General features: G+C 36.5%; 2 long non-coding RNA genes across 3 annotated transcripts; one reads left to right on the top strand and one right to left on the bottom strand.

Moving 5' to 3' along the window:
* Window positions 1-6183: 6183 nt before the first annotated feature.
* Window positions 6184-8193, bottom strand: LOC119691716. 2 transcript variants are annotated; one of them, XR_007267447.1, is made up of 5 exons: window positions 7834-8193; window positions 7590-7688; window positions 7370-7409; window positions 7049-7123; window positions 6184-6525 (listed from the first exon to the last, which is right to left on the bottom strand). It is a non-coding gene; the product is annotated as an uncharacterized LOC119691716 (long non-coding RNA). The 2 variants fall into 2 exon arrangements; XR_007267448.1 differs by lacking the exon at window positions 7834-8193 and having other exon boundaries at window positions 7590-7828.
* An 8295-nt stretch (window positions 8194-16488) lies between these two features.
* Window positions 16489-18072, top strand: LOC125490105. Its single transcript, XR_007267446.1, has 2 exons — window positions 16489-17211; window positions 17739-18072. It is a non-coding gene; the product is annotated as an uncharacterized LOC125490105 (long non-coding RNA).
* Window positions 18073-24376: the final 6304 nt, after the last annotated feature.

The raw sequence follows: 24376 nt of genomic DNA, 5'->3' as shown, positions 1-24376 counted from the left end.
GCCGCCACTCGATGACGTCATGGAAGATTCCACTGCCACTGAAGTAAACAAGATTCGCCGCCGCCGCGTGCCGCCACTCCCCACTACAGAAGCCGCATATAAAAGGGCGCACGCGCGGACAGAAAGGCAATACTCGTGGGGTCGTCTTAGTGCTCACACCTAGCTCTGGTTGCGGTTCGGTCGACCGCGTCGCTTCCGGAGGTCTAGTGCGCTAAGACATAGACCGGCTCAGTAAGTCTGCCTTCCTCAAGCTTGCGTTGTGGTCTTCCCCCGCACACGTTTGCAAGAGCCTGGTGGAACTACGGAGTTCTCGAAAGACCTGGCACTTCTACTAAGTCTGGTTGCGGTTCGATCGATCGCGTCGCTCCCAGAACCCAAAGGAACTGCCGGATTCTGTACCACGTTTATTCCACCCCTGCTTCCTCAACCTCTCTGTAAAGGGGCCTTCAGCCGCAAGCATAATTGTCATATCCAAAAGCATTTAAAAGCATAACGAGTCGCATCAGAATTGTCAATAAAATTAGATTATCGGTTCTTGGTCGTATTCATAGTCTGGGCCGTATGTTGTAATTATAACGTGTCGTTGGTTAAGCATTATGTATAAATAAAAGTCAAAGATTTTATCCTCGTTGTATTCGTAAAACCAAATCAGTTGTTTCAATTCAAACTCCACTCAGATAGGTAACCCAAATGATCAGTCATTAGGTTAATTTATGTTAGCGTAGCACCCCCTGAGCTAGCCGCCCCTAAGGCGCTACGTTACATTTGGCGCCCAACGAAATAACCCTGAAAGGGTAGGCCCACTTGTTTCGTAATACTAAGATTTACGTTACATTTGTTGCCCAAATTAGTAATCCAAACGGGAAGACCATTTTGTTCGGAATTCAGGCCAAGAGTACAAGTAGGTACTTCGGTAGTCTTTCGTTTTCATCGGTCGGTCAAACCACAAGGGAGGTTCGGTTTTTGTCGTATTATGAGTAACTTAGTAGGATACGTCAAAATCGACTCAGTTTAGTAAGTGATTCGGTAGGTTTCAGTAGTCAAACACCAGTCACTAAGAAAGGTACGGTCAGTACAAAAGAGTAAAATAAACCCGGGATTCAAGAAATAACAACGGAGTAAGAAGGAACGAAATAGGAAAAGAAATAAGTAAATGACATCGTGGATATATAAATTAAAAAAGGAGGATTTAATCAACGAGTTAGAAAAACAGGATATACAGTTACAGTTTAAAGATTTATCAGTAGAGGATTTAAGAAAAACATTAATTAAAAAACTAAGGGAACAAGCAGATAGGGGGGAAGAAATTTGGGAGGATAGCAGGTCAGAAGAGGAAATGTCAAAAGAAAAGAACAGCACAACGACTGCCAGGAGCCCGACAGACGGCTCAGCAGTCAAGATAACAGCAGAAATACAAGCGAACAAGGAAATCATGCAGGCGGCCTTGGGATGGAATATCACATTTGATAACCACAACGACCCAGTAGATTTCATAGAAACATTAGATGAATTCATAGTAGGCACAGAAGTGAATAAGGATAAATTATTACACCTGTTACCGAGGATATTTAAAGGACAGGCATTAGCATGGTATAGGAACAATAAAAGTCTCTGGAATACTTGGGACGACTTTATACAAGGATTTCAACTCCAGTATTACCCGAATAACCAGGAAAATAGTTTATTAGAACGAATAATCGCGCGAAAGCAAAGATACTTAGAAGATTTTAATACTTATTTAACCGATATACAAACACTAATGAGGCGATACGGGAAACTGACAGAAGAAGGAAAACTCGAAAGAATTTACGAAATCTTAAACACAAATTACAAATACTACGTCAAACGGAAGGATTTCAGTAACCTTAGCGAACTCATCTCGATAACTAAAGACTTCGAAAAACTGAACGCGGAACGATATAAACCAAGGTCAACAGCAAACGCCGCAACAAAACCAACATTGCCAAGCAACCGTAGACCACTTGACGACGATAGAATACATAGGTCAAACAACGGTCGTAAAATAAATCCAAACTACAACAGCGAAACACACTGCTGGAAGTGTGGAATGCCGGACCACTTAGCTAGAGGATGTAGGAGTCGGAGGGCAATATTTTGTTGTAAATGCGGAATCATGGGAAGAACCAGTTTTAATTGTTGCCTGAAGACAGAATCGAGAACAATAGAAAATGAATCGTACACAATCAGGGACGTAACGCGCGATAATCGAATATTTATTGAGATACAACTTAACGGGAAGAAATATGAAGCATTATTAGACACGGGAGCAACAAATTCATATATAAACCACGAAATTTACAAGGAATTATTAGACGCAGGAGCAATGCAGTTTGACACAATAAAGAAAGTTATCCTAGCCGACGGAAGCATAATAGAAATAAATAAAGCGCTAACATTAGACATAGAAATAGACGGCATTTCAATAAAACACCAAGTCAACATGTTACCTAACACGAAAAGGATTATAATCGGGATGGATATCTTAAAAAGACTAGGGATGGACATAAAGTGGAACAAGATAGAGGAAAATAAAGATATTAAACCTGAATTAGCCGAAACAAATGAAATGAAAAGCACAGTAATACCATCAGAAGATAGTTTAGATCAAGCTCAAAAAAAGGAATTAGAACAAGTCCTAGATGAAGAGTTCAAGAAATGCGAAAACAGCCCAATCGGTAACAAATGGGTAGAACATAAAATAAAGCTTAAACATAAGGAACCCGTCAAGCAAAGATACTTCCCACGGAACCCAAAGATTCAAGAAATCATTAATGAACACGTAGATAAGATGTTAAAAGACGGCATTATAGAAAAATCAAGTAGTCCTTACAGCTCACCTGTAGTCCTAGCAAAAAAAGAAAACGGAGAATATCGTTTCTGCATAGATTTTCGAAAAATCAACGAAATATCAGAAAAAGACGCGTACCCCATACCGCAGATAGATGACACATTAGAAAAACTGGGAAAAGCCAAGTACTACTCAAAGCTAGATTTAAAAAACGGGTACTGGAACGTGAACTTGAGCGAAGAAAGTAAACCGGCAACGGCTTTTACAGTTCCTGGCAGAGGATTGTACCATTTCAAAGTCATGCCAGTCGGCTATTTTGTTTTGTGTCCCGCTGCGGTATTGTATCTCGAAATCATATTTAGGATATTCTCCGATTTCCTTTTTTGCTAGGACTACCGGTGAGCTGTAAGGACTACTTGATTTTTCTATAATGCCGTCTTTTAACATCTTATGTACGTGTTCATTAATGATTTTTTGAATCTTTGGGTTCCGTGGGAAGTATCTTTGCTTGACGGGTTCCTTATGTTTAAGCTTTATTTTATGTTCCACCCATTTGTTACCGATTGGGCTGTTTTCGCATTTCTTGAACTCTTCATCTAGGACTTGTTCTAATTCCTTTTTTTGAGCTTGATCTAAACTATCTTCTGATGGTATTACTGTGCTTTTCATTTCATTTGTTTCGGCTAATTCAGGTTTAATATCTTTATTTTCCTCTATCTTGTTCCACTTTATGTCCATCCCTAGTCTTTTTAAGATATCCATCCCGATTATTATCCTTTTCGTGTTAGGTAACATGTTGACTTGGTGTTTTATTGAAATGCTGTCTATTTCTATGTCTAATGTTAGCGCTTTATTTATTTCTATTATGCTTCCGTCGGCTAGGATAACTTTCTTTATTGTGTCAAACTGCATTGCTCCTGCGTCTAATAATTCCTTGTAAATTTCGTGGTTTATATATGAATTTGTTGCCCCCGTGTCTAATAATGCTTCATATTTCTTCCCGTTAAGTTGTATCTCAATAAATATTCGATTATCGCGCGTTACGTCCCTGATTGTGTACGATTCATTTTCTATTGTTCTTGATTCTGTCTTCAGGCAACAATTAAAACTGGTTCTTCCCATGATTCCGCATTTACAACAAAATATTGCCCTCCGACTCCTACATCCTCTAGCTAAGTGGTCCGGCATTCCACACTTCCAGCAGTGTGTTTCGCTGTTGTAGTTTGGATTTATTTTACGACCGTTGTTTGACCTATGTATTCTATCGTCGTCAGGTGGTCTACGGTTGCTTGACAATGTTGGTTTTGTTGCGGCGTTTGGTGTTGACCTTGATTTATACCGTTCCGCGTTCAGTTTTTCGAAGTCTTTTGTTATCGAGATGAGTTCGTTAAGTTTACTGAAATCCTTCCGTTTGACGTAGTATTTGTAATTTGTGTTTAAGTTTTCGTAAATTCTTTCGAGTTTTCCTTCTTCTGACAGTTTCCCGTATCGCCTCATTAGTGTTTGTATATCGGTTAAATAAGTATTGAAATCTTCTAAGTATCTTTGATTTCGCGCGATTATTCGTTCTAATAAACTATTTTCCTGGTTATTCGGGTAATAATGGAGTTGAAATCCTTGTATAAAGTCGTCCCAAGTATTCCAGAGACTTTTATTGTTCCTATACCATGCTAATGCCTGTCCTTTAAATATCCTCGGTAACAGGTGTAATAATTTCTCCTTATTCACTTCTGTGCCTTCTATGAATTCATCTAATGTTTCTATGAAATCTACTGGGTCGTTGTGGTTATCAAATGTGATATTCCATCCCAAGACCGCCTGCATGATTTCCTTGTTCGCTTGTATTTCTGCTGTTATCTTGACTGCTGAGCCGTCTGTCGGGCTCCTGGCAGTCGTTGTGCTGTTCTTTTCTTTTGACATTTCCTCTTCTGACCTGCTTTCCTCCCAAATTTCTTCCCCCCTATCTGCTTGTTCCCTTAGTTTTTTAATTAATGTTTTTCTTAAATCCTCTACTGATAAATCTTTAAACTGTAACTGTATATCCTGTTTTTCTAACTCGTTGATTAAATCCTCCTTTTTTTAATTTATATATCCACGATGTCATTTACTTATTTCTTTTCCTATTTCGTTCCTTCTTACTCCGTTGTTATTTCTTGAATCCCGGGTTTATTTTACTTTTTTGTACTGACCGTACCTTTCTTTGTGACTGGTGTTTGACTACTGAAACCTACCGAATCACTTACTAAACTGAGTCGATTTTGACGTATCCTACTAAGTTACTCATAATACGACAAAAACCGAACCTCCCTTGTGGTTTGACCGACCGATGAAAACGAAAGACTACCGAAGTACCTACTTGTACTCTTGGCCTGAATTCCGAACAAAATGGTCTTCCCGTTTGGATTACTAATTTTGGGCAACAAATGTAACGTAAATCTTAGTATTACGAAACAAGTGGGCCTACCCTTTCAGGGTTATTTCGTTGGGCGCCAAATGTAACGTAAATCTTAGTATTACGAAACAAGTGGGCCTACCCTTTCAGGGTTATTTCGTTGGGTTATACAATGTCATTCCATGTCACCCTTTTCCCCTCAAACAGCATGTCTTTCGTTAGTAAATTGTTACGCATGCCTTTTAACAGATGAGGTGGATCGAAAAAGACACTCAGCGAAGCGCCATTTAAATGAATAGTTTCATCTGAAAAACAAAATTATGATTTATAATATGACAAATTCAAGGGAATATGCACCAGCAGAAGTGACTATGCAGACTAGTCCATGTGTCTTAAAGTTGTGAATGAAATTATAATAACTAATGAGTAACTGGTATCTGTAGCTAATATTTAAATTTTACTCACCAACTATCTCTCCAGCACATAATTGGTCTCGTTTAGTGTCATCTAATAGACTGTTTATAGCAGACTGAAAGCTTGATCCTTGAACAGAAATGAGCGCAATTGGTGTAAGCCCTGTGTCTGTCACTGCTGCTATAACATTTTTAATTATGCCTTTTAATTGAAGACTTGATGTGGCACCCTCACAAAAGAAAAAGGCGATTGGTTGCTGCCATTTAAATACAGCACCCCGAAGCATAAAGACATAAATGAGGGCATGATCTGCAAACTGGTTGATTTTGCCATTCAAATCAACAAAGCTTTGTGGGCTGCATAAGTTAATGCAGTTTCAATTGCCATCTCATCATATACAACTGTACATATTTTTTTTCTAATATCCCATTTTGAGACCTGAAAGCATAAAAATATGATAATTTAATGATTATCTTAATAAAGTACATATAAGTATTAATTAAATAAAAAAATCAAAGTTATAATATGTTACCTGTTGTTTAATATGTTCAAAAATTTGTGGATTAATCTTAAATTTAATTGGCTTATCATTTTCCTTAATGATGACTTGGAAGGCAAAATAAATATTTTTTGTAGAAACCTGTATGATTTAGGGCCTTCTTATTTTTTGTGCAGAGTCGAACTTGCATCCATAAAACTGATTTAGTTAAGGGATTCATGTGTTTTGTTAACTCTTCTAAAAATGTTTCTTTACTGAAGGCCAATGCCCTTTTGGCTCTGTAGTTATAACCATTTTGGCGTTTCGCCTTTTTATATTCATTATAAAATAATTTGCATCTCGGAGTTAATGAATTCACATTTCTTAATAATCTCTTCTTAACCAGTTTTCTTGGTGTTTTACAAGATGAACCTGAAAATACATACCAATATTTACAAAACATGTCATGTAAGTAGTGTAGTAAGTGTAGTAAGTATTTAATCAAAATAATCCAAAATAAAAAATAGGAAGTAGACATATGAGACTATACACATTTTTGACCCCCCCTATTCTGACCACAATGTAGGGGGATAACTCAAGAGAGGAACATTTGTCAACTTTTGCAGAAACATTTAGTGCCTCTGACCTTAAGCATAATAGCACACAAAAAATCTAACTCTGTACCTGAGCCCGAGTTTGCTAACAAGCAAGTATTTGAATTTATTTATTTCTTCGAACATGAATATTAAAGGCAATAAAGAAACCATACAACAAAATTAATTTAAGAAGGCACTATATTACTAAACATGGGGTGTAACATTAAGATCGGTCAGTATAGGAAAGTCTGAAACTATGAGACATAGTTACGAAAAAATCACTGATGGTACAAATAATATTCAAATTCATGGTGAAAATTCTAGTTACACCCTATGCTAAAAAAAGTCTTTGTAAATACCTTGTGTATCTTGGATTGCAGAGCTGGAAGATGGAACAGCACCCTCCTGCTCCATTGAGGTGATAGTACAACTATCTGAAAAAAAAACATAATTATGACATTTTGACAACAGTGTAGTCCGGGCATGCTAGAACCGGGCCTGGTTCAAAATTCTGTGGCAACTGGTGGCCGCCCGTGACTTCGTCTGCGTGGAAACCCTATAAATTGTAACCTATTGTTTTATTGTTTTTATTGTTTATTGTTCATTTATTTATAATATTTCTTAATAATATGTTATTCTAACATGTATAAGCTTTATTTTAAAAAAAGTCCTCAAAATACCTTGGATTGCAGGATGGTATTGAGGTGATGGTACAAGCACCTGAAAAATAAATGTTACATGTAGTGAAGAAAGCCATAATTCTTAGCCCTTATTTACCAACCAAAACAATTATTCTAATCTATTATATTATTCATAAGTTGATTGTGGTGATTGACCCACAGCAGAGCAAGAGGATAGTTTTTAAGCCAGGATTTTTTAATACAAAATACTACTACATACCCTTAACTTCAAGGCATGTCATTTTATTTGGTGGTTGTGCATATGAATGGTCAATGTGGCGCTTCTTGGAATAACCATGATCTGTTGTCTTCTTGGCATCTGAAAATTAGAAAACATTAATACAAATCAAAGTTAAATAAAAATTACTTGTTAATTATGACATTAAACGAAAATGCATGTTGAAGGACGATTGATTTTGAAATACGCATCGTCAATAATTCATCATGAATTCAGCAACACCTACCCGTTTCTGTAAGGACCGGTGACGGATGTCCTGAGGAAATCTCCAAGTCAGTAAAATGGCCAATTTAACGTCCTGTCGTTTATTATTGCAAACGGGCACACAACACTTTCGAAACATTGCCGAAAATTTACACAATATTGCACAAATTGTGGATTTAAAGAGGCGGAAATTAATCGACGCAAGCACTTCTCAACAACAATAAGCAATGGCGGCCTGGCGTGCTGTCACTGTCATGCAAATTCTCAATGGCGCCCGAATATTGGAGGGGGTGAAGTACGAGGAGGGGAACGAAATGTCATATTCGATTCTTGCAGTGTCATTTTTTAAGGACCGTTTTTTTATTGCTTGACATAACCTGGCGTGATTGTCTTGTATTTTTATTTGGTCTGAGGAGTGTACACACATAATTTTCATCCCAGGCACCTTTGTTTTTTAACGAATCTTTGAGTGTCTACTGTTTTTTACATTCTTGTAAAGGTGTCAGCTGCTTGGCTGTTTGTAGGTTATTTTGTTGGTTACCTTTTTCCAGTAGCAAAAGTTCTTCGCACTTATCACTATGTTGTGATTTAAGGTGAAGTTTTAGCGACGTAGTCCCACCTCCTTTCCTTGAAAAGCTTTTACCACACCGTTTACATTTTGCGGAATCGGTCATTTCATTAAAAAACGACCAAACTGCACTCGACTTAGGACGCATTTTATACAAATTCAATCGATTCCGTAACACAACCTACACTTTGTCAAAGAAGAAAAAAACAAACAATGCGCGCAGCTTGTGTGTCGGCAGTGTCGGCACTGGCAGCGGCCGGCCGATCAAAACTACTTGTCATAACGTGTCTCAATTAGGCTCCGCCCCTATCCGATACTATCCGAAACTTTCATTTCGGATTCGGTTACGGTTACGGATGATTTTTTATATCGGATATCCGATAGTTTCGGTTACGGTTACGGAGCTCCCTAACACCCCTAGTAGTCCAGTCAATAAATGACTCAAAATGAGGTATAGAGTGCGTGAGCAGGTAACTAAGCGATTCCTTCAGAAACTTGTTCAGGGGGCTTAGGTTTTTAACATACCAAAAGTCCTGACTCCTAGGTGATGAGCGGGGGAAAGGAGGGGGGATAAAGGTATAAATTTTTGGTTTTTAGCTTATATCTCGAAAACGGTGCATCGGAGAGAAATATTTTCAACTAATTAAATGGAGCTCTTAAAATTATCTAAAACTTTTGTATCACATATTTTTTTCTAATTCCTAAGCGTTTTCGAGCTATACCCTCGGAAAAAGTTGAAATTTACAAGAAAAATTCATTCATGTCAAAAAATTCATAAACATTGCATAATATTGTCTAAACCTATTCATAAACGAATAAAATGAAGAGGAAAGAAGTTGTAGATTTTTTAATTCCCTTTTAGAATATATATGCATATGCTGGTTAATGTCCAACCCACCTAAAGTAACAGCAGCTTAAATGTAATTTTCGTTTAAAATAATAAATAATAATGTGATTTTACTTACTATGGTTTTTCTCCTTATAGAAACCGGCTTCACAAACGAATCACATTCATCAAACCATTTTGCTTTTGGCTTATAAACGCTCGCCCCAGCCCCAGATCTCGTAGATTTCTCAATTTTTTCGAGTTCCAAGTAGTACGTATTTCGAATACTTTTGATTTTTGATCTAACTTCATCAATAGTCAGTTCTTCTATATTCATTCCTACACAAAGTTGTTCTAGTGCCGAAGCGCGCATTTCTTTATTTTTGTATGCCTCACAACGCTTATCCCACAAGCATTCGTGCTCTCTATAAAGAAAGAAAGAAAGAAAGAAAATGGTTTTTATTGCCAAACACAATAAGTACTTAATCCTAATGATTTTACACATAGAAACCATAAATTTTTAAACAATAATAATATTTTAGTTATATAGAACAACATCAAAAATTACTTACTTACTACTTATACATAGGTGTACAACTGTACACACTAGTTTGTTCCGGCAATTGGAAATACGCTCAGCAAATGCTGCCGGATTCACAAATATATAAAGTTGTACAAATTTTAAAGTATCCTCTTCGTTGAATTTTCTCGGCATTTTGTCGCAGAAATTCCAAACAAACAAAGAAACATACACACCGTACGGACGTTCGCCAGTGACTGTGTCAGTGTGTCTAGACGTGTCCGCAACGCTGGCGCGGGGGTCGAGGGGTATGCGGGCGGAAGTCACTGGGTAGAAAAATAGACGGGCGCTCTATTCTCGCCAGCGTTGGCAGCCAGCGCTGGCTTGGCTTGAAAAACTGTTTACACGAGGCAAATACCAAGCCAGCGCTTTATTGGCAGCCAGTGTTGGCTTCGTGTAAACTATGCTTTAGACTACGAGTAGAAAGTGATCAGAGACAGTGAAGTTTCCGGGGATACCCTAAACAGAAGTTTATACCTACGTGATTTTTTAACTAAGCATTCGGTGGTGTTTTTTAAAAGTTTGGTAAAGAAACACTAGAATGCCACGTCTTAGTTTAAAAAAATCATTTGTGTGGGATTATTTCGACTTAGCACCTGACAAAAAAACAGTGTGTTGTAAATTATGTAAAAAAAACTTTTATTAATCAAAATCAAAACAACACATAGCTGTCGACAACACTCGTGATCTTACGGACGGACGAGCAAATAAGTGACATCGATGAAGCTGTGCTAGATATGATTGTCTTGAACTACTAACCGTTATTAATTGTCGAAGATGTTGGCTTTAAAATATTAGTTAACAAACTTAATAAAAAACATACTCTTCCATCAAGGAGAACTTTATCAGAAAAATTGTTGCCAAAATAAAAATATGCGGATCAAACAAGAACTGCAAAATTCCCTTCACCAGATAGACATCAGCGTCACCTGCGACTATTGGAAAGGACTAGGAACAGAACCTGTTTGAGCATGACTTGGCACTTCGTCCTCGATTTTTCACTGCTTGGCGACCGTCGAAGTTAAAATATCCCACACAGGTACTAACACTGCTGCAGCGATAACTGAAGTATGTAACAAGTTTGAAATTTTGAGTAAGGTGGTGACTGTCGTCACCGATAGCGCCGCCAATGTGAAAAAGGAAATCAATGATGACTTGCAAAAGCATCACCATCCATGTGTTGCCCACACGGTCAACCTCACAGTAAACGATACCATTGCTAGTGTAGAAGGGCTAAAAGAATTTTTGCTTAAGTGTAGAACAATAGTCACTTACTTTAAGCAAAGTTCGGTAGCTTCTTACAAGCTGAAAGAGAAGCAAGGCGAGTTAAATCTCACAGAGCTTGTCTTAAAACAAGATATTGTGACAAGGTGGAATTCCACTTATTTATTATGTTAGAGCGATTACTGACTCTGAGGCAGCCCATCTGTTTGGCACTGATGGACTAGACAGAGCTTCAGAAAACCTCAGTGGGGATGATTGGACGGTGATCAAAGATGTATTGCCGATACTGCAGCCCTTTTTACAGTTAAAAGAGGAGCTATCAGGTGACAAATACAATACTATGTCGACCATCGTTCCACTCATAAGAGGCTTAATACCCCATTTACATTCAGCCCCTGCCGCTGCCCCTCGCGCTGTCGGCAATAATTCCCTAAATATTGCTGCAGCAGGATCGAGAGGAGTGTGCGTGTTTACATACTGCCCTACAACTCACTTCGCTTTCAAGTGTCGGCAATGGCAGACGTCGAAATAATTACATCGGCCGCGGTCTCATTTTATATAGGGAGAAAAATTTTATAGGCAGAAAAAAGAAACGACCACTAAGGAGCGACGCAACATTATCTGATGCATTAAAATCGGTTCAGTCGTTGCAATTACCTAAACGATCACTATCCGTAGTAGAAAAAAAAGACACATGCGTTACTCGAATGTACCCATAGTACGTAAGAAATTAGCTCTTGATAAAAAAATTTAAAACCCCGAAATTTATTAGACAATCAACTTAAGTTCAAGTGAACCTCCTCCAGGCGCTCGGCGAGAGTACTGAGCGTCGGAGCTGAATGTAAACACGCACTGCCGCTCGCGCTGCCGATCCTTTGACATCCGCACAAAAAACCGCCATTTAGGGGAGCGCCGGGCAGCGCGAGTGGCAATGGCAGCGGCATGAGAAGTATCGCGTTTACACACTGCCCTGCCCACTTCCCTGCTCACTTCGGCTGAATGTAAACGAGGTATAAGACTAGCCTTAAGGGGAGCTTCTTCTATATCATTTAGAGGGCAATCCTTACAGATTTCTTTAGAGATGGTCTTTAAAAACTACAACTGTATAAACGACAAAGAATTATCAAACGTTGTGTTTATTAAAATAAACTAAACGACTTCAAAGTTAATTTAAAAAAATATTTGTAACTGATCTTTATAATCACTTGTGAAGAATCGTTTTAGTCTATGACACATTCATTTTGAAAATGTTTGAAACTAAACTCTATTTACCAGCTATTAAGATACATTTTTGTCTATGACACAAAAAACAAAGAAATTATTTCAAAATTATTTTTGAAAATGAACTGTATTTGTATTGTCATTTGTGAAGACTCGTTTTTGTACCATCATCATCATCACGACCCATTACGTCCCCACTGCTGGGGCACGGGTCTCCTTCCAATGAAGGAAGGGTTTAGGCCTAGTCCACCACGCTGGCCAAGTGCGGGTTGGTGGACCCCAACACAAGAAAGCTTGTGCTGAGAGAGTTGTCGGGTAAGTGGGCAACCCGACTGTCAGATGTTTTCAAGCCGCCCGAAGGCCTCTGACTAGGCTTAACGACTGCTACCGAAGCAGCAACCGGGACCCACGGCTTAACGTGCCGTCCGAAGCACGGAAGCGTCCAGAAAAGCACCACTTGAAATTCGGTCGTAAACAACGGAACATAATATGGAACACCTGTATCAACAAATATGAGCTGTATTTTGTCCTACAGAAGAATCATAATTGCCTGCGATAAAAAACAACAGGAAGTTTGCACCTGTTTTTGTTTTTTTTTTTTTTTTTTTTGGTTATTTTTTTTCCTTTTCACGGAAAAGGCTAAGGGTATTATCCCATACCGCCTGGTCTTATTTAATTTTGTCTTCTATGTGATTTTGTTCGAGGCCAAAGGCCTTGTCTTTCGTTGTAATCTTCAAATCTTCTTGTAAATATAAGGTCGAAACCAAGTCTTTAGTATTATATTGTCGAGGCTTATAGCCTTGTCTATCGTTATGTATCGTTATATCAGGGTACTGTGTATTTTCTGGTATTTGTTATTTTTTCAAATAACTCCAATCGTATTTTTGATATACTCATAAATGGGGTAGAATGTATCCGTATTCTTGAGAAGATCCTGAATAGAGCGCGGGACATCCAGGGCTTCTTTGTATAAATCCAGTAAATTGTCAATAAGAATAATCCTTTGTAGATTAAATGCAGAGCAATCAAAAAATATATGATCCAGGGATTGAATTATATCGTTATTACAGTATGTGCAATTTGGGGAAGGTATCATTTTTAATCTAAAAAGGTGTTCATTGAATCTGCCATGTCCAAGTCTTAAACGACAAATAGTTGAATAAAAGTTTCTGTTTATAAATTTTCCTTTGATGAACCAGGGTTGAGTAATGTCGGAGTTGATAGAGCTATACCATTTTCCTTTACTTTGGATTGTTTCATGCCAATGAGTCATCCATTGGTCTTTTATAATATTCTTGATTAAAACTTTGCAGTCTGAACCTGGCAACTTAATATTTTTAATAGGTATTTGTTGGATATTGGGATTTTTTACTATGGAGCTGGCAAGTTTATCAGCGAGGTCATTACCCGAAACGTCAATGTGTGAAGGTGTCCAAATAAAGCGGATTTCTCTGTCTTGATTGAGCCAAAGCCTGCTATAAATCTGCCTGATGTTGTATATGATGTAATTTGTGCCACTACTATAAGAAGGATTTGATAAAGCCATTAATACACTCATGCTGTCCGAAATGATCAACCATTTCTTGAAATTAAGGTTAGTTGCTTCTATGTATTCTAAGGCTGCATAAATGCCCTGAGCTTCTGCTGTATATATGCTTGCATTAGAAGGTAATCTTAAGCCATGACCCAATTTATAAGCAGGAACATAATATGCCATAGAGACATTATCGTTACATTTAGAGCCATCTGTATAAATTTGCTTAAAGTCTCTGTATTCATCCAATCTATTGTAAACAGCATATTTGTCAGTCAGTGTCCTATCTATTTCAATATTAAGGCTACAAAATTTGCTTCCATATGTTCCCCCATAGCAGGGCAAAGTGGTACTATTGTGAATATTATATTCACTCTTAAATGTTAAAATTTGATGGATGTTATGACATAGGAAATGATAAGAATTATACTTCAATAGTTTGGAAAGAAGAAGATTGTCAGTTTCAGACAACAATCTTAGAATAAAATTGTGTTTTAAATTACTAAATCTGATATTTAATGGACACAAGTTACACTCAATTTGCATTGAGTTAATAGGAGTTGATTTAAAGGCACCCAAAATTAATCTTAAATTAATATTTTGAATCTTTTCAAGTTTATTTACTAATTTTGAATCTATGCAGTAACAGAAAAAACTATAGTCAAAGTGACTTCGAACTAGGGCTTTATATAAAGTTAAAAGAATCTTGGAATCGGCACCCCACTGAGTGCCAACCAAAGATCTCAAAATATTTGTAGAACGTAGAGCTCGCTCTGCTATGCAATCGACATATTTGTACCAAGACAGGTTATGAGTAAATATTACTCCCAGAAATTTTGCATATGGATGAATTGGTATCAAATTATTATTATACTGTATCTTAACTGTTGAAACTTTTTTCTTTGAGAATACAACTATTTTACTTTTAGTAGGACTAACTTCTAGATTTAAATATTGAAAGTAACTATGAAGTTTTTTTAAAGCTAAATTTAGTTTTTTACTTGTGTCTGAGATGTTATCACCACTGCAATAAATAGCTAAATCATCAGCAAACTGTAAATTGTTTACTTCTGATCCTAACATTTCATTTAGCCTATGGATATAAAGTATATACAAAAGAGGACTCAAAATACCACCTTGACAAACGCCTTTAGTAGATAATCTGGGTCCAAAAATTGAATTAGAGCTAATTTTTACATAAACTTCCCTTCCACTAATGAATTCATGAATCCACCTTACGCATTTTTCAGGTATTCCCAAAGAAGAAAGAGTTGTACATAAAACTGAATGATTAATGTTATTAAATGCGCCTACAATATCAAAAAAGATACATATAAGGTGTTTATTACTGTTAATGGCAGTGTTAATATCATGGAAGAGATGACCTATACTTTCTCTTGCTGATCGACCACGACGAAACCCAAATTGATTTCTAGGAAGGATATGATTACTTTCAATATAAAACTCAAGACGCTGTTTTATTAGTTGCTCAAAGAGTTTGCCTGAACAGGATGTTAAAGCTATTGGACGGTAAGAATCTGCATCATTTGGGTCTTTTTCTGCTTTAAGAACTGGAACCAAGCAATCTTGCTTCCATTCTTTAGGAATTATTGATTTATCCCAAAGTAAATTTAAAATGTGTAAAAATTTGTGTAGACTATCTGTATTAATATTCTGTAACATTTTGTATGAAATGCAATCTAAGCCAAAGGTGGTGTCTCTACGTGATTTAATTGCTGCTTTTAATTCATCTATAGTAAAAGGATTATTAATGTAACTATTGGTGGGGTTAATTGAGGTATTATTTAAATGTAGTGGTTGTGAAACAAAATCAGGTGTATATTTTCTTAAGAAGTTATTAATCCAAGATGATTCACTATTGTTATGGAGTTTGGTATTTTTACTGTAAGATTTATTAAATTTACGCATAGATTGCCAGATCTTTGAAATAGGAGTTGATCTATTTAAGTCTGAACAGTATTTATTCCAACTATCTGTTCTCTCTAGCTTAATAATTAGTTTTTTCTCAGCCTGAAACTTTTTAAAATTAATATAATTTGATTCACTAGGATCCTGTTTGAATGCAATAAATGCTTCTTTACTTTTTTGCACAGCCATAGCGCACTTTTCATTCCACCATGGAAGAGGAGAATATCGATATTTAGGATGGTTTCCTGCTGGCTTACTATTATTATTTACATTATGGGATTTAGTTCTAACCATAGATAGATCTACCACTTTATTTAAAATGGTACAGAAGTCATAGTACGACTGTAAAGGATCGGAACAATTAACATTAAATTCTTAAATTAAATCATTGGCTAGCTTTGAGTAATTTGCCCAATTTATTAGACGTAAGTTTGGTCTTTTTAGTTCTGTTATGTTATCTTGATAAGTAAAGTTGTTTAAAGATGAATCACTAACTGTATTATATAGAATATCTGTTATTGTGGGTAGATGATAACTTTCCAGGGGATCATCATGGACTGTCCAGTTACAATTAAGAGCTATAGAAGGACTAACTATTGTCAAATCTAAACCGTTTGATCTCCAAATGTTTGTTCCTACTGTGGTTGGTGAAGTGTCATTTAATAAAACTAAATTGCAATCATTTATAGAGTCCAGGACATCTCTTCCACGAGCACTGACAGATTGACAGCCCCAAATGGTGTGATGAGCATTAAAATCGCCTGATACAAAACATGGTTTAGGTAAGGAATCAATTAAATTTACTAACTTATTTTTTTTTAAAGATGGCGTGCAATTTGTTGGTATATACATACTAACTAAGGTGAGAGAGGTATTATTATATATTATTTTAATTGTTATATTTTGGAGTGAGTCATCATAATATGTATTTAATCTATTATATTTTATACTACTGCGAATGACTATGGCAACACCATTATGTTTATTACCACAATCATTGCGTTCTATGGAGTATCCTTTAATATTTAAGCGTTGTGTAGGCTTAAGCCATGTTTCGCAAACTAAAGCTATATCAATATTATTATCATACAAAAAAATTACAAAAATATGTCGATTACATAGCAAACTTTGAGCATTCCACTGTACAATTTTTAATTTGTTTGTGAATTGGAACTATTTTTTTTTGTGTCACTGGGGTTGCAAATATCATTCAATACTTCTAACACATTTTTAGAAGATATTGGGGTATCTTGGGTCTTATTTAATGTTATCATTTTTATGATGCTTTGCACTAAAAGGTTTAGTGCCTTGTCATTACTTTTCAATAAAGACAGAAGATCAAGAGGCTTCTTTGGACCAAGTGGGGGGAAACTTTCATGGTTGAATATGTCAGCAAATGATGGTGGCTTAACTTTCTGTCTGTTTTCTTGGATTTTTTTCTGTTTAATTGGACACTGGGCTGAGATACTGACATGATTGCCATCGCAGTGGAAGCATTTTGCCTTTTCAATAGGGGTTGTGCATACTTTAAAAGAGTGCTCTTCTTTACAGATGGAGCAGCGTTCAGAGTTCTTACAAAACTTTGCTAAATGGCCATACCTGAGACACCGGAAACATTGCTTGACTGGAGGAACATACGCTGTAATATCATGCCGCCAACCGTCCAAGTCGACGTAGTCTGGAAGTACTGACGTCGCGAAGGTGATGGCTACAGTTTGCAGGGGCTGTAGAATAAAATTGTTGTCAATCTTTGTCCTCTTTGTAAATCTCCTTACAGATATGATCTTCTTGTAACTAGACAGCATGGTGAAGATTTTTTTGTTTGTCAGATTGGTAGGCACATTTTTAATAATACCAGTAATTTCTGTGCTTTGTGCTGGTATGTTAGCCTTAAATTGATAATCCTTTAGGAATGTGGAGTTGTTCAAAAAGGCATTTGCAAGGCTGGCCTTTTCAAAATATATTGCAATTTTAAATTTATTCATTGATCTCAGGTATTTTACACCTTTGTTGAATCTTTTAATGCAACTCGATATGGACATAAGGTCTCTTGTTCCAATGGGCATCTCCGCATTGGAGGACTCTACGAAAACAACAAACTCTGCAGCTCCGGAATCCTCTGGGTAACGCCTCTTGTAATCTGTTACTAAATAAGGTTTTGAAATATCTAAAACTTCAACCTCAGATTCGGACGACGTCGTTTCTACGTCGGACTTATCACCCTCATCATTCTTCTTCCTTTTTTTTCTTGTTCTCACCTTCCCCATTGCTATTTTTTAATTTATTATGTATGCAACAAACTTTTTATTGGTTTTTATTAGTAATTTACGTATTTGCAGTAGTTTTAATGAATATTATTAATAAATTTTTCGAAAATCCCGCCTGGTCTTTTCAATGGTTCCCGCTTCCCGCGCTTTTTTTTTGTTTTTTTTTTAACTGTTATTTTGATTTTTGACATGAGTGAACGTATCGATAAATAAATCAACGAAGTTTTTTAGAGCTACATGAACATTGCCGTCATTGTTTGTTGTCATTGACAAAATATTAGGTATTGTATTAGGTAGGCTTAGATAAAATATCTTTATTGATCTTTGTAAAATAAGAAGTTTTTAGTTTAAATATATAAACTTTTCAATTAGACTTATAAGTGTAAATATAGTTAAATATAGTTAGTTATAGTTAGTTAAGTGTAAATAAACAATATTTTGAAATGCCACGTCAAGCTGCATTGTTTGGGACTATTTTGAAGTAACAAATAAAGATATAAAACAAGCAACTTGCAATTTTTGCCAAAGAAGGCTGTCTTACAAAAGTACGACTAATGCCTTAAGTCAGTCCCTACCTATGACACGAGGAGAATCATTATTTACTACAAAGACATTCAAGTTTTTTGAAACATCATTATGTTTTACAGTAACATTTGATATCACCCCTAAAGGATGAGTTAAAGTTTGGTCAAAGTTACTAAACACTACATTACAATTTTCCAATTGAAATGAATGCAAGTATGTGTGTTTGTCTTTTAGCGATATAACAGTCACTTCTGACCCTGTGTCTAACTGAAATGGTACATCATGATTGTTCATGTTTATTGACATTTTTTTTTTCATTTTTTAAATTACCACCTCGTCGCTTATATACATGGAAATCGCCAGCTGACTCACCAACCAATATAGTTCGAAACCAGATAGATTTCATACTTGTTCACAAAAGATACCGCAATAGCTTCAAATCAGTAAAAACGTACCCGGGAGCTGATATCGGTTCCGACCACAATCCCCTTGTAGGAGTTTTTAATATAAAACTTAAAAAGCTAACAGCGCCTTCAAATATGCATGGAAAAATCGATGTTTCCAAACTCAGGGACAAAGACACAAGAAATAAACTTCATTGCGCTCTTCACAATAAATTCCATGAGTTAAAAGAGACAGACAAATTTCAACCACTTATTTCATCCCCTGAACAAGTATGGAAAACTGTAAAAGAAGTAATCATAGATACAGCAAAAGAATCACTGGTCCCGACTGCAGCTGAGAAGTCAAAAGAATGGATTACTGATGAAATCCTGAATCTCATGACACAAAGACGACTTGTTAAACATACAAACCCCTTGAAATACAAGGAGATTCACAAGGAAATAGGACGGAAATGTATAGAGGCCAAAGATCAATGGATAAATAACAAATGCACAGAAATAGAGACACTGCAAGCCAAACACGATACCTTCAACATGTACAAGAAGATCAATGACCTAATGGGTCTAAAGAGGAAGCCAAACGGAAATACTCTCCTAGACAAAGACAACAATTACGCCATGAAAATTGAGGATCGTTTGAGAATATGGAAGGATTACATTGAAGATCTATTTCACGACCAGAGATCTAACCACATCAACGCTAGTACAGAGCTTGTTGGACCACGCATAACAAAAGATGAAGTTTTTTATGCAATTAAGTCTGCGAAAAGCGGAAAATCGGTAGGTCCTGATGAAATACCAGCTGAGATTCTTAAACTACTAGAATATGAACATCTTGATGTAATTGTGAATTTCTTCAATAGTATCTATGACACAGGCATTATTCCTTCAGATTGGCTCCACTCTATATTCATAACCCTACCAAAAATCAGCACTGCAAAACGTTGTAACGAATACCGTACCATTTCATTAATGAGCCATGTCCTAAAAATTTTCTTAAAGATTATTCACAAAAGAATCTATAGAAAGTGTGAAGATAATATATCAGAGACACAATTTGGGTTTAGAAATGGCTATGGCACGAGAGATGCACTATTTGCCTACCAAGTGCTCATGCAACGGTGTTGGGATATGAACCAAAGCATTTACTTATGTTTTATCGACTATGAAAAAGCGTTCGATCGCGTGAAACACGACAAACTTATCCAGATCTTAGAAAAAGTAGGTCTCGATTCAAAAGACGTCTCAATAATTAAGAACCTCTACTGGCAGCAGACAGCGAACGTCCGCGTAGAACAGAAACTCACAGCTGATGTAGAGATATTACGAGGAGTGCGACAAGGATGTATATTATCGCCGTTGCTATTTAACTTGTACGCTGAAGAAATTTTCTCAGAGGCGCTTGAAAATGCAACAGAAGGTATTGTTGTAAATGGGAGACCCCTCAACAACATACGATACGCCGATGATACTGTTCTCCTTGCCAGCTGCCCTGAAGACCTGCTAAAGCTGATAAATTGTGTGGCATCAATCAGTGCTCGTAACGGTCTCAATATTAATATAAAAAAGACCAAGTACATGGTTGTCGGTCGTTCACAAATATCTGCCAATCTCTATGTCAACAACCAACCGTTGGAGAGAGTTAGTTCATATAAATACCTAGGGTGTATTGTGAACGAACAGGAGGACCACAGTGTTGAAGTCAGATGTCGCATCGAGCAAGCCAGGGCTGCGTTTGTGAAAATGAGACAAATCCTTTGCAACCGAAATCTCAAACTCTCCACTAGGTGCCGCTTGGTACGGTGCTACATTTTTTCCATACTTCTGTACGGAGTAGAAGCTTGGACACTGACCAAGACCTTATGTAAACGGTTAGAAGCCTTCGAAATGTGGATATACAGAAGAATGCTGAAAATATCATTGACAGATAGAGTAAAAATGAAACGGTACTGCAAAGGATGCACAAAAGGCTAGAACTCTTAAACACAATTCAGAAAAGGAAGCTGCAATACTTAGGCTATATAATGCGCAATGATAAATATGCCCTCCTGCAACTCATACTGCAAGGGAAAATACAGGGCAAAAGAAGACCTGGCCGTAGAAGAACCCACTGGCTACAGAACCTCGCCGAATGGTTCAATATGTCCACCATAGAGCTATTCCGAGCTGCGACTTCCCGGGCCCAAGTGGCCATAATGATAGCCGACCTACGATAGTAGATGGCACCTGAAGAAGAAAAAGAAGATTGACATATAGTGAGGTGGTATCCTACTTACACTTCTGAATGAATAAGTTTCATATTCATTATAAGGATTTGGTTCCAACTCCACATCATTTCTCTGATCTTCAACAGTTTCGGTTTCAACTACAATAGTTTGTCTCTGCCTTCTTGGGCACATTCTGAATATATGGCCTTGTTGTCCGCATTCGGAGCAGTACTTCTTCCTTAAAGTACATTCATGTTTTAAATGGTTTGATTTCCCGCAGCAAAAGCATTCGTTACCATTCTGCTTATTGTTATTATAAATTGAAGGTTTATTTGTAGGTTTCTTATTTTTCCAAGCTTTCCTGTTATCCTGATTGTAAAAGATGTCCGTGACTGGCTGTGTTTCCACACTTCCACATTGTATTAATGCAGCTTCTACCTGTGACACTTGAATACAGGTTTCTAATTTCATATTTTCCATTTTTTTTTAATTTTCAGGGGAGAGGGGGCCATTCTTGAATGAATTTCATTAAATCAAATCAACTGTAACTTTTAATTCATTGTGTATTACATAATGTTTTTTTGCACTGATACACGTGTTGGTTATCCCATTATGTAATTACTATAGGAGAAAAGTGATAGCATCACACATCGATATTTTATTACAGTTTTTTCTTGGTCAGGAAAAAGTTCAAATGTGCCCCGGCAATTCTTCTAAAACTGTGTTTACCGATTTTCCTGCAACAAATTATTTAATTGGTCAGAAAAGCAGTGACTTGCAAATTATTATGTCTGGGGAATTTATACCGACTCTTACATATTCTTACACATATTTTTACAATAGGTACTCTAACACGGAGAGACCGACACACATAGACACCTACAGCTGTAAAACTTATCGATACCCTTTTTGAGTCGGGGGTTAGTAAAAAAGTATCTAGACCTGATGTTTTAACAACATTAGCATCCAGACCCTGATGTCATGTAACGTTTGACACTAGTATTTTCTAACCTCTATAAGAATAACAAATACACATTGAAAGGCATTGTATCACATCAAAATAGTAGAGTTTTTTACAGGAAATATAAGCAATGTATGTTAATGGTTAGAAATTAAGTACCTACTCACCAGTATAAAACGCTGCTCTTTCATAAACATCGTATATATTGACTAATACTTCTCCAGCCTCATTCTCCGTCAAACATCGTAGGTAAACGCTGTAAATCATCTGTCTAGCTTCGCTGCGAATGGTTTTATTCATTTTCACCACGTGAACAAACTCAACAATCCACAAAAGTCCAAAATTAAGCAAAATTCGATTTGTTTATACAGGAACAGGGCGAGTTTGACATTCAAACCATAGAAACAGACCACAAATCACTAATTTTTTTTATTGCCAGGTTTAAAGCCTTTGTGCGCAAATTATAAGCTATGTTTTTAAAATGCTTCTATGTAAAAATTGTTTTTTGTGTGCAATAAAGTGTATATAAATAAATAAATAAAATATATATAATAATAATAATATAATAATAAGTATATACTAAGTCTATGCTCTGCACAAAGGCTTTCTTTGCATTCAACTCTAGTTTACAGAAGTCTTTACAACTGTAAATGTAATGACTACCATTGCAATACACACAGTTTGTGTTCTTTACTTCAGTTGCAAATGTTCTAACATTGGTTGTTCGCGGTGTCGGTGTATCTTTGTTGTTTAGTGCTTCTAGTGTTCGAAATCTGTACTCTAAGAACTGTGACAAATCTTTCCAAGTGGGTAACTGACTGTTGGACTCTATTCTCTGCTTGAACATCTTGTGTGACTCTGGATCGAGTTTCTGTATAACTATGTAAACAATCAGGTCATCCCAATGGTCTGTAGGCAGTTCTATGCTCTTAAGAGTCGATAAACATTCTGATGTGACATCTAACAGTTCCCTAATGTTCTTTGCAGATTCTGACACTACACGTTTCTGATTTAATAACTTCCCGATGTATGTGTTGACAACGCTACGTTTGTTATCATATCTCCTGTTCAAAATGTCCCATATTATCTGGTAGTTTGAGTCAGAAACTTGAATTTGTTTCACTAAAAGTTCCGCCTCTCCTCGCAAACTAGACTTTAGGTATTGGCATTTGTTTACTTTACTCAATGTGTTGTTGTCATGAACTAGTGATGTAAATAAATCTCAGAATGACAGCCAATCTTTATAATCTCCAGAAAACATTGACAGTTGAATAGGCTAGGGGAGCCTTGTGACATTTGAAATGGGATAATCAGATATAGCTGAACACAAAAGAGTAGAGATTAATGTTTTTGGAACTAAACAGATTTATTTATTTATTTATATACACTTATTACACACAAAAAACAATTTTTACACAGAAGCATTTTAAAAACATAGCTTATAATTTGCGCACAAAGGCTTTAAACCTGGCAATAAAAAAAAACTAGTGATTTGTGGTCTGTTTCTATGGTTTGAATGTCAAACTCGCCCTGTTCCTGTATAAACAAATCGAATTTTGCTTAATTTTGGAGTTTTGTGGATTGTTGAGTTTGTTCACGAGGTGAAAATGAATAAAACCATTTGCAGCGAAGCTAGACAGATGATTTACAGCGTTTACCTACGATGTTTGACGGAGAATGAGGGTGCTTTTCCACCAGAGATGTGCTATGCTACGATGCTATGGATGCGTTTGATATCCACCAATCATATTATTGGTGCACATAGCTTAGCACTGGTGGAAACGGATTCAACTAAGATATGTTTTTTTATATGGAATGATGCGTGCTATGGATGTGTGCTATGGATGCGTGCTATGGATATGTGCTATGGACCATCGCGAGTGGTGTAGCTATGTATGTGCAGAGCAGACCTACAGTATGCCCGCGTTTTTCACTAAAAGTAGACATGCCATCGTGGAAGCAAAAAGTTATTTTGTATCTCGCAATGTGCGAAGAAGAACTCATGGAGGAAGATGAATTGTTGTTCAGCTTTTTACTCCGACGAAGAAAACATAGATTCTGGTTACGAAATCATATTAAATATCACTCAATACACTCAGAATTCAAGATTAGCGGTTTGTTTAAAGTAAGTACAGTTTAATAATCAGTCATTAATAATACAGCTTTTTTATAATTTATTTAACACTAAGAATACTTTAGAAATATTAAAGAAAATAGAGATAAATCAACGTTTCAAATTTTAAAATTAGTTAAGATTTTGTCGGTGCTGATTCTGTTAAATTGTTCGTATTTTCTTGAATGCTTTGCGGTTCTGAAACT

The sequence above is a fragment of the Plutella xylostella genome, chromosome 20 (assembly GCF_932276165.1).
Source record: "Plutella xylostella chromosome 20, ilPluXylo3.1, whole genome shotgun sequence".
NCBI classification, from domain to species: domain Eukaryota; kingdom Metazoa; phylum Arthropoda; class Insecta; order Lepidoptera; family Plutellidae; genus Plutella; species Plutella xylostella.
This window is presented reverse-complemented; position numbering and strand designations above follow the sequence as displayed.